This window comes from Arachis ipaensis, chromosome B4 (genome assembly GCF_059453495.1).
Source record: "Arachis ipaensis isolate K30076 ecotype BB chromosome B4, ASM5945349v1, whole genome shotgun sequence".
NCBI classification, from domain to species: Eukaryota; Viridiplantae; Streptophyta; class Magnoliopsida; order Fabales; family Fabaceae; genus Arachis; species Arachis ipaensis.
This window is the reverse complement of record NC_142439.1, coordinates 80,531,312-80,542,494: the sequence shown is the minus strand read 5'-3', so window position 1 is coordinate 80,542,494 and position 11,183 is coordinate 80,531,312. Positions and strand designations below refer to the sequence as shown.

Below are 11,183 nucleotides of genomic sequence, written 5' to 3'. Positions count from 1 at the left end.
GGAGTGTGGATCATATGATTGCCTTTGTTGGTTTCCCACATAGTTAACCTCATCCCAATCACCTCCTTCAATGCCTACTTCCTCTTGATCTTGTGTGTGTATTGCAGCCACTTGCTTTGTTTCTAATTGCCTGGTAAGCTCTGCTAGTTGCTTGGCAAACACCTTGTTTTGGGCTAGAATTGTATCGACATGGTTCAGCTCCATGACTCCCTTAGTGTTGTGCCTTTCTGATGCATAGTAGTACTCATTCTCAGCCACTGTCTCGATCTCTTCAATGGCTTCTTCCACGGTCTTTTTCTTGTTCAATGAACCTCCTGATGAATGGTCTACAGCCTTCCTTGATTCATAAGAGAGCCCATCATAGAAGATGTGCAATTGCACCCAATCATGGAACATGTTTGGTGGGCATTTCCTTGTCAAGTCCTTGAATCTCTCCCATGCCTCGTAGAGAGTTTCACCATCTTGTTGTCTAAAAGTCTGGACCTCAGATCGAAGCCTATTGGCCTTTTGTGGAGGGTAGAAACGTGCCAGAAACTTGCCTTCCACCTCATCCCATGTGGTTAGACTCCCCCTTGGGAATGATTCCAGCCACTTAGCTGCCTTGTCCCTAAGTGAAAATGGGAACAAGAGCAGTTTATAGGCATCTTCCTGGACTCCATTGGACTTCACAGTGTCACAAATTCTCAGGAATTTTGTGAGATGTTGGTTTGGGTCTTCATTAGCACTTCCTCCAAAGGAACAATGATTTTCCACCAATGATATTAGCTGTGGCTTGAGCTCAAAATTGTTGGCCTGAATGGGTGGTTTCTGGATGCTACTACCACAATTCCCAGAGGTTGGGTTTATGTATGAACTAAGAACCCTCCTCTCAGGAATGGCATTGTTTCCATCAGCTCTCTCATGGTTGTGAACTTCTCTATCCATGTTGAGATCTAGAGCTTCCTCAAAATTGTCCTCAGATTCTCCTTCAGATTCCTCTTCTCCCACTACTCTCTTCCCTCTTGCTTCCCTTCTAAGTCTATGAAGGGTCCTTTCCGGTTCGGTATATGGAGGAGTTGATGTCTCTCCTCTCCTACCTGTCATACAAGAACACAGCTCAAACACAAACAGGTAAAATACTCTTGGTTAATGGAAGAGTATGGTCAGCTCAATTGAGGAATTAATTCAAACAGTTAGTGAGTCAGTGAGTTAGTTGCATGAATTTAAAGGCATAAAGAAGGAAAGCATGTAACCAAGTGCAGAAATTAAAATTCAACAAGTATTTAGAACAGAATTAACAAAGCAAGAGAAAATTGCTCAATCTAGTTAGCTTCCAATTTGAGAATTGTCAATCGAAAACCAATCCCCGGCAACGGCGCCATAAACTTGATGCGCATAAACGTGTTATGCTACGATTTAGGAAATTGCACGATCGGCAAAATTCCTTCCGGCAAGTGCACCGGTTATCGTCGTCAAGTAAAAACTCACAATAGAGTGAGGTCGAATCCCACAAGGATTGGTTGAGTGAGCAATTCGGATTAGAAGTGTGTTCTAGTTGAGCGGAATCAAGATTTGAGATGAGAATTGCGGAATGTAAAATTGGCGGGAAAGGTAAATGACAAGAAAATTAAATGGCTGAATCTTAAATTGCATGAATTAAAGAGCAAAATGTAAATTGCTGAAATTAAAAGGGAATGGGGATGATTGCAAGAATTGAATTGCAGAATGTAAAGAGAAAGTGGAAATCAGAAATGGGGAATTCATTGGGTTTAGGAGATATTGAAATCTCCGAATCAAAACATGTAAATCTCTTCTTCAACCAATGCATTCATTGAATTTTGCTTGGCAATCTTATATGATTGGATCCCAATTCCTTGGCTCACCAATGCTCTCTAAAAACAAACAAATTCCCAATCCCTTGGTTTAAATGTTCATAAGAAGAGATGATGCTTGATCACTGATTATACCACACAATTTCATGAACCACAATTTGGTAGGATTACATGTCACAATATCCATCCAAACCCCAATCCAATCCACTGTGAGAAAGCTTCTCTAGCATGAATCCTCCATTCCTTTCCCAAGGCTCCGAAGGATTCCAAGTATGAGTAGTCTCTTTCCCAAGACAACTACTCAATGGAATTAAATCGAGAAGCTTTCTAACAAAATTCAAGAGAAAAGATTGAAGAAGAAGATAAACTATTATTGATTCATTGAATTACAATAGAGCTCCCTAACCCAATGAAAGGGGGTTTAGTGAATCATAGCTCTGAATTCAATTACAAAGAAAAAGAAACTAGCTAAAAATGAATGTAAAAGTCCCTTCTAACTTAACTTCTATCCTATTTATACACTTTCTATATTGAGCTTCAGTTGTGCTTCTTGGGCTTTGAGGCCTCTCCTTGCTTTCCTTTTGTCTTGGGTTTATGATCCATAATCTTGATGAGGTTGTTGATCCAAATCCTGTAACATTTATTGAGCCAACTTAGTGATAATCAAATAATGGCACATGACTCAATAAATGAGATTTCAAACTCATCAATCCCTCAGGCCCAATCCCATAAACCATGATATTCAATTGGGTTTCATACCAAAGTAAGTTTAAGTTAATAATTGTGCTCAAAGACTAACTTAAATCACAATATTTTTGGCCCAGAAACCTTTTTTCAAGAGTGGCGTTTAAGTTGTAGTTTAAGCTTAAACTGCAACTTAAACGCCAGACACTTCCAGTGATGCCATTTGTAGAAGCACGTTTAAGCTTCAGTTAAGGTTAAACTGAAGCTTAAACGTGGAAATGGAAGAAGGTAGCCCTGGAGAGTCATGTAGTCGAACACGTTTAAGCTTCAGTTTAAGGTTAAACTGAAGCTTAAACGTGGAGATAGGAAGGGCAGCCCTGGAGGTCGAACACGTTTAACCTCCAGTTTGAGGTCAAACTGGAGGTTAAACGTGGAAGCTTGGAATGGTGGCCCTGGAGGTGTCGAACACGTTTAACCTCCAGTTTGGGGTCAAACTGGAGGTTAAACGTGGAGATGGAGAGAGCAACCTTGGAGTGAAAAAACTATCGAACACGTTTAAGCTCCAGTTTGAGTCAAACTGGAGCTTAAACGTGGAATGGCCCCTGGTACTCTTCCTGGTTCTGGCGTTTAACCTCCAGTTTGAGGTCAAACTGGAGGTTAAACGTGGAACTCCTCCCTGGGTGGCATACTCATTCTGGCGTTTAACCTCCAGTTTGAGGTCAAACTGGAGGTTAAACGTGGAATGCTCCTTAAGTGAGGCTTTTCATTCTGGCGTTTAACCTCCAGTTTGAGGTCAAACTGGAGGTTAAACTTCAATCCCAGCATTTCTTATCCTTCATGATTTTGGCGTTTAAGCTCCAGTTTAGGCTTAAACTGGAACTTAAACTCCACATGTGATATTCAAGCTTCCTTTATTGATTTTGTTGCTTCCTTGCTTAGCCTCTTCTTCCCTGAAATCATCCAAACAATTGCATCAAAGTCTTGCAAAATTTCATGAGAAATCTTTCATTCATAGCATTTAAGTAATATAACTAAAACTCATGGAATTTGCATCGAAATCATATTGTTTGGATGGTTCATTACTTTGTTCTTCATTTAACCATTTTTGGTTACTTTAAGCTCAAGAAAATGCATAAAACAACTAAAACTAACAGAAAAATGCTAGTGAAACTAGCCTATGATGCCTTGGCATCATTAGGCACAAAAGAACATGTTTTCATAATTAAGCACAATTTAGGAGGAAAGTTTAAATGCATGTTATTTAGTGGAATAAGTGCAAGTTTATATGGTGGAATCCATTCAATTTCAACCAAAAATCATCATCAAATATGGATTCATCACTTGTCCCCAAGCAACTAAAAACACAGTAGGATAAAAAGAAGAGTAAGATATAATAAATCTCAGAGTTTTCAATGAAGCTCAGTTTCAATTAGATGAGCGGGACTTAGTAGCTTTTTGCTTCTGAATAGTTTTGGCATCTCACTATCCATTGAAACTCAGAAATGTTGGTATCTTTAGGAACTTAGAATCCAGATGATATTATTGACTCTCCTAGTTTAGTTCTATTTTATTCTTGAACACAGCTTTTTAGAGTCTTGGCCGTGGCTCTAAGCACTTTATTTTCCAGTATTACCACTGGATACATAAATGCCACAGACACTTTAACTGGGTGAACCCTTTCGGATTGTGATTCAGCTTTGCTAGAATCCCTAGATAGAGGTGTCCAGAGTTCTTAAGAACACTCTTAGGATCTTTGGATCATGACTTTAACTGCTCAGTCTCAAGCTTTTTACTTGATACCTTCACACCACAAGCATATAATTAGGGACAGCTTGGTTGAGCCGCTTAGGCCAAGATTTTATTCCTTTTAGGCCCTCCTAACCATTGATGCTCAAAGCCTTGGATCCTTTTACCCTTGCCTTTTGGTTTAAAGGGTTATTGGCTTTTTGCTCTTGCCTTTTGGTTTAAAGAGCTATTGGCTTTTTCTGCTTTTTATTTATTTTTTCGCCATTTTTTTTCGCATGCATATGTATTTTTTTTCTTTTATTGCAACATGCTTTTTCTTTTTCTTTTTGCTGCTTTTTCTTGCTTCAAGAATCAATTTTGGATTTTTCAGATTACCAAATAATACTTTTTCTTTTTCATCATTCTTTCAAGAGCCAACATTCTTAATTTTAACTTCAAATATGCATTATTTATTCATACATTCAGAAAATAAAAGCAATGCCACCACATTAAAATAATTGAACTATTCTTATTATATAACTTGAAATTTATGTATCTCTCAATTCTTTTTAATTAAAATTTTCTTTTAAGTAAGGTGAGAGACATATGGAACATTTTATAACTTTAAGACATAGATAGAAATGATCATGCAATAAGAACAAGAGAACAGACAATAAAACATAACAGAAAACAGAAAAAATGACACAAGGAGAGGGGATTAAGAGAACGAATCCACCTTAATGGTGGTGGCTAGTGCTCCTCCTTGAGGATCCAATGTAGTGATTGATCTTTTCAATGTCACTCCTTTGTCTTTGTTGTTCTTCCCTCATAGCCCTTTGATCTTCTCTAATTTCATTGAGGATGGTGGAATGCTCTTGATGCTCCATCCTCAACTGATTCATGTTAGAGCTTAATTTTCCCACAGAAGTAGGCTATTGATCCCAATAGCTTTAAGGAGGAAAATACATCCCTTGAGGCATCTCAGGGATCTCATGCTGAGGCGGTTGCACAGACTCATATGCATGCTCTCTAGTTTGTTCCATCCTCTTCTTAGTGATGGGATTATCCTCCTCAATGAAGATGTCTCCTTCTATGACAATTCCAGCTAAATTGCATAGGTGACATATGAGGTGAGGGAATGCCAACCTTGCTTTGGAGGAGGGCTTCTCAGCTATCTTGTACAGTTCTTGAGGAATCACCTCATGTACTTCCACCTCACTCTCAATCACAATGCAATGAATCATGATGGCTCTGTCAATGGTCACTTCTGACTGATTGCTAGTAGGGATGATAGAGTGTTAGATGAATTCCAACCATCCTCTAGCTACAAGCTTGAGATCAAGCCTTCTTAGTTGAGTAGGCTTGCCTTGGGAATCCCTTTTCCATTGTGCTTCTTTCACACAGATGTCTAAGAGCACTTAATCCAGTCTCTGATCAAAGTTGACTCTCCTAGTGTAAGGATGTGGGTCTCCTTGCATCAGAGGCAAGCTGAACGCCAACCTCACACTTTTCGGGCTAAAATCTAAGATTCTTCCTCGGACCATGGTGCTCCAATTCTTGGGATTTGGGTTCACACTAATGTCATGGTTTTTCATGACTCATGCATTAGCATAGAACTCTTGCACCATTAAGATCCCAACCTTTTGGAATGGGATTGGTTAGGACTTCCTTACCTCTTCTCTGAACCTCTGTTCATATTTTCGGATACTCATTCTTCTTAAGTCTGAAAGGGACCTCAGGGATCACCTTCTTCTTTACCACTACTTCATAGAAGTGGTCTTGATGGGCTTTGGTGATGAATCTTTCCATCTCCCAAGATTCGGAGGTGGCGGCTACTACCTTTTCTTTTCTATTTCTAGAGGGTTCTCCAACCTTGGGTGCCATAAGTGGGAATAGAAAGCAAAAAGCAACGCTTTTCCAACACCAAACTTAAAAGCTTTGCTCGTCCTCAAGAAAAATAAAGAAAAGAGAAGAATAGAGTAGAAAAAGAAGAAAATAGATGGAGATAGAGGAAGAACGCAATTCGGCCAATGGGGGTTTTGATGTGTATGAAAGGTTTGTATATGAAGTGTTAGAATGAGGGGTATTTATAGGGGTGGGCTAGGGTTGGGTTTGGTCATGGGTGGGGTGAATGGGAGGGAAATTCGATTTTGAAGTGGATGGAGGTTGGTGGGAGTTATGATGGCTTTGGGAAAGTGATATGGATGTAATTGGGCTAGGGTTTATAGGGAAGAGTGTATGGAAAAGTGTGAAAAAGAAATGGGGTAGGTAAAGATATTGTGGGACCCACTAGTTCTGAGAGGCTATGGAATTCAGATTCCCATCCATCTTCATGGGCATTGAATGCCTAGGACTATGCCTATAGCTGGTGTTCAACACCAACTTTGCTGCCATCTGGGGAGTTAAACGCCCAGCCAGTGCTCCCAGGCTGGCGTTCAATGCCAGCAACACTCCATCCAAGGTGTTCTATTTTCACTGCTAAAGTTTTCTGTCTCTGTTCTAACTGATGCACATGATCATGAACCTAAAGAAATAACTTAGAGAAAAACAAAATTAAGGAAAATAGAAATAAATAATTAATTAGGGTTAGGTTGCCTCCCAACAAGCGCTCCTTTAACGTCACTAGCTTGACGGTTAGCTCCTTACGGAGAATGATATGGGCGCAGAATTTCGCCCCTTATAGTGAACTTTCTTCCTTTCTTCTCATGAATGAGCTACACATGCTCTAGAGATAGGACACGACTCACTGTATGTGGTATGACTGGCTTCTTGGTGAAGACAACTCTCATGCCAAGTGAAAGGCCTTCAGTGGAGACTTTCTTGTCCCTCCAGCCTTTAGGTACTTTCTTCTGAGTAACTTTGTTTTTAGTGCTTGTTAATGGATGCCCAACACAAAACTTAGAATTGATGTTTGGGGGTATAGTAAAGCTCTACACTAAAAGAGATGGTTGGAACACTAAGTGTTGCACAGTTATCTCTCTTTTCTCAGAGGGAGAGTTGGGGTGAGATATTTTGAACAAGATGTGATCCTCCCCTAGTTGCAAAATCAGTTTTCTCTTAGCTACATCAATGATAGCATTGGCAGTGGCTAGGAAAGGTCTTCCAAGGATGATGGATTCATCCTCATCTTCCCCAATATCTAAGATAATGAAGTTTACAGGGATGTAAATGTCTTCAACCTTGACCAATACATGCTCTACTGAGCCATATGATTTCTTTATTGATTTGTCTGCTATCTCTAGTAAGATGTTTGCAGCTTGTACCTCAAAGATGCCCAGCTTCTTCATTACAGAAAGTGGCATGAGGTTTATACTTGACCCTAGGTCACACATAGCCTTCTCAAAGGTCATTGTGCCTATGGTGCAAGGGATTAGGAAGCGTTCGGGATCTGAAAGCTTCTGAGGTAGCTTCTGCTGAACCAAAGTATTGAGTTCTTTGGAAAGCACTAAAGGTTCTTCCTCCAAAGGCTTTGTACCAAATAGCTTGGCATTCAGCTAAATGAGAGCTCCTAGGTACTAAGCAACTTGCTCTTTCCTAGTGTCCTCATCCTCATCAGAGGATGAGTATTCACCAAAACTTATGCACTGCAAGAGTGCATGCAAGGGAACCTCTATGGTCTCTATATAAGCCTTGGCTTCTTTTAGTTCTTGGATAAGGATTTCTTGAGTGGGTATTGAGCACTTAGAGGTGAGCCATTACTGGCGTTCTACGCCAGCTCTGGTGGTTCTTTGGGCGTTTGAACGCCCATCATGCACCCCTTCACTGGCGCTAAACGCCAAATTCCTTACCAAGTTTAGCGTTGAATGCCCAGCAGGGCGGTCCTTGCTGGAGTTCAATGCCAGAGTCCCTGCCTGTTTGGGCGTTGAACGCCCAGTGAGGGCTTCCTCAATGGCGCTCAGCACGAGGCTCTTTGCCAGTTTAGGCATTGAACGCCCAGTGAGGTCTTCCTCTCTAGCATTCAATACCATCTCATTCTCTCCAGATTTGACCTCTACCTCTATGGTGATGGCCTTGCACTCTTCTCTTGGGTTTACCTCAGTGTTACTAGGAAGAGTGTCAGGAGGAGTCTTAAGGATTCTCTTGCTCAGTTGACCAATATGTACCTCCAAATTTCTAATGGAGGATCTTGTTTCAGTAATGAAACTATGAGTGGTCTTAGAAAAGCTGGAGACTAGAATGGCTATGTCAGAAAGGCTCTGCTTAGGAGTCTCCATATTCCCTTGAGAAGATGGGAATGGTGGCCTGTTGTTGAACCTATTCTGGTTCCTTCCACCTTGATTATTATTGAAGCCTTTCTGAGGCTTCTGTTGATCCTTCCATGAAAGGTTAGGATGATTCCTCCATGAAGGGTTGTAGGTGTTTTCATAGGGTTCACCCATGTAATTCACCTCCTCCATGGTGGGTTGATCAGGATCATAAGCTTCTACTTCAGAAGAAGCTTCCAGAGTGCTGCCAGCTGCAACTTGTATTCTAGTCAAATGCTGAGAGATCATATTGACCTGCTGGATCAAGATCTTGTTCTGAGCCAATATGGCATTTAGAGTGTCAGCTTCAAGAACTCCTTTCTTCTGAGGGATCCCATTGTTCACAGGATTTCTCTCAGAGATGTACATGAATTAGTTGTTTGCACCCATCTCAATGAGTTCCCTTGCTTCTGCAGCATTTTCTTCAAGTGGAGTGATCCACCTGCAGAGCTGTCCAATGATATTTTAGACATCTCAGGTAAACCATCATAGAAAATTCCTAGGATAGACCATTCTGAGAGTATGTCAGGAGGGCATCTCCTAATCAATTGCTTGTATCTTTCCCAAGCTTCATAGAGGGACTCACCTTCTTTTTGTTTAAAGGTTTGAACTTCCACTCTGACTTTTCTCATTCTTTGAGGAGGAAAGAATTTGTCCAAGAAAGCATTGACCAGCTTGTCCCAAGAGTCTAGGCTCTCTTTTGGTTGAGAATCTAACTATATTTTAGCTCTGTCTCTAATAGCAAAGGGAAAGAGCATAAGTCTGTAGACCTCAGGATCCACTCCATTGGTCTTAACAGTGTCACAGATTTGCAAGAATTCCGACAGGAATTGGTGTGGATCTTCCAATGGAAGTCCATGGAACTTGTAATTCTGTTGCAGAAGAGAGACTAACCGATAATTAAGCTAAAATTTTTTAGCTCCAATGGCAGGTGCAAAGATGCTTCTGCCATAGAAATCAGAGGTAGGCATGGTGAAGTCACCAAGAACCTTTCTTGCCTCTCCTTCATGATTAGGTTCGGCTGCCATGTTCTCTGTCTCTTGTTTGAAATTTTCTGAAAGGTTTCTTCCAGAGTGTTGTGCTTTCTGAAAGGTTTCCTTCTTAAAGTCCTCTCAGGTTTAGGATCAAGATTAAGGAGAGGCTCTTTATCCCTGTTCCTGGTCATAAATAAGAAAACACAGATACAACAAGAAAGGAAGCTTCTATACCAGAGGATAGAGAACTCCCAGTGAGATGTGAGGGATTAAAGAAAGAAGAATGAAGATAGAAGAAGGAGAAGAAGAATTTGAATAATAGAAGTAGAAAGATAAAAAAGAATTAAAATATTATAGTTTTTTTAATTTATTTATTTATTTAGAAAGTAAAAGTTAATTAATTAAAAAAAATTGAAAATTAATTAATGAATTTCGAAAAAGAAGAGAGAGAAATAGAAGAAGAAATTTCGAAAATTAGAAGAGAGTGGAATTAGTTAGGAAGTTTTGAAAAAGAAGAGAGAGAAAACAAGTAACTAATTAAGAAAAGATTTGAAATCAAGATAAGTTGGAAGATTAGAAAAGATTTGATTTTAAAATTTGAAATTTGAATTTAAAATTTTGAATTTTGAAACAAGATAAGATAAAAATTTGAAAAAGATTTGATTTTTGAAAAGGTTAGATTTTGAAATTTGTATTTGAAATAAGATAAGATAAGATTTTGAATTTTAACAAAAGATAAAAAGATAAGATAAGATTTTAAAAAGATATTATTTTTGAAAAGATTTGATTTTGAAAAGATTTGATTTTTGAAATTTAAGACTAAGATAAGACAAGATAATGATTTGAAATTAAAATTTGAAAAATTGGTTGTAATTTTCAAAAATCACAATTAAAGATAAGAAAAGATATTTTATTTTTTAATTTAATGAAGAAAAAGAAAAACAACATAAAGACACCAAACTTAAAATTTTTAGAGCTAAGAACACCTAGTGTGCGAAAATTTTAAAGAAAAACAAAAAAGGGACACCAAACTTAAAATTTTTAAGATCAAAACAAGAAGAAAAACCTGAACACTTTGAAGGTCAAGAAGAACACCAAGAACAAAACTCAAAGAATTCAAAGAAAACAAGAACGTTGAAGAGAGAACTTTTTCGTGGTCTAGAATTCAGAATAAATCCTCGTTGTAGGTATAGTTTTTAAACCAACAAAAGTCCTTTCTTACAAACGTTTTGGTTGTCACAAGTAACAAACCCCTAAATAAATTGATAACCGAAGTATTCAAACCTCGGGTCATCTTCTCAAGGAACTGCAGGAAGGTATGTTCTTATTATTGGTTATGAAGATTGTAAATTGGGGTTTCGAAGGTGAGGAACAAGTAATTTAAATTGTAATTAAAGTAAGTAAAAGACTGTAATTTAAATAAATAACTGTAAAACACACTTTTGGCAAGGTATGAGAAATTAGAAGTCCTATCCTAGTTATCCTTATCAATGATGATGAAAATTGAATCTTAATTCCACTTAGTTAACCTTTGCTAGAGCAAGGGAAGGTCAAGTGACTAATTAGTTAGATCCTCAAATCCTAGTTAATCCCTAAGGAAAGATTGGGATTATTGAAGTTCAATTCAATTAGCAAAGATAACGATTATCAATCATGTTTGAGTTTGATAACTCCTGAGTTACTAATTTCTTAACCAAGACCGAAAGGGGAAAAGTAAATCTACTGGAATAAAAATGTCTTCAGAT

The 11,183-nt window shown here is 38.7% G+C and overlaps 2 non-coding genes across 2 annotated transcripts; both read left to right on the top strand.

Annotated features, from left to right (window-relative positions):
* The first annotated feature begins 394 nt into the window (after positions 1–394).
* On the top strand, positions 395–498 carry LOC148568099 (small nucleolar RNA R71). Its single transcript, XR_015882795.1, has one exon. It is a non-coding gene; the product is annotated as a small nucleolar RNA R71 (small nucleolar RNA).
* Positions 499–8,981: 8,483 nt separating this feature from the next.
* On the top strand, positions 8,982–9,090 carry LOC148568098 (small nucleolar RNA R71). Its single transcript, XR_015882991.1, has one exon. It is a non-coding gene; the product is annotated as a small nucleolar RNA R71 (small nucleolar RNA).
* Positions 9,091–11,183: the final 2,093 nt, after the last annotated feature.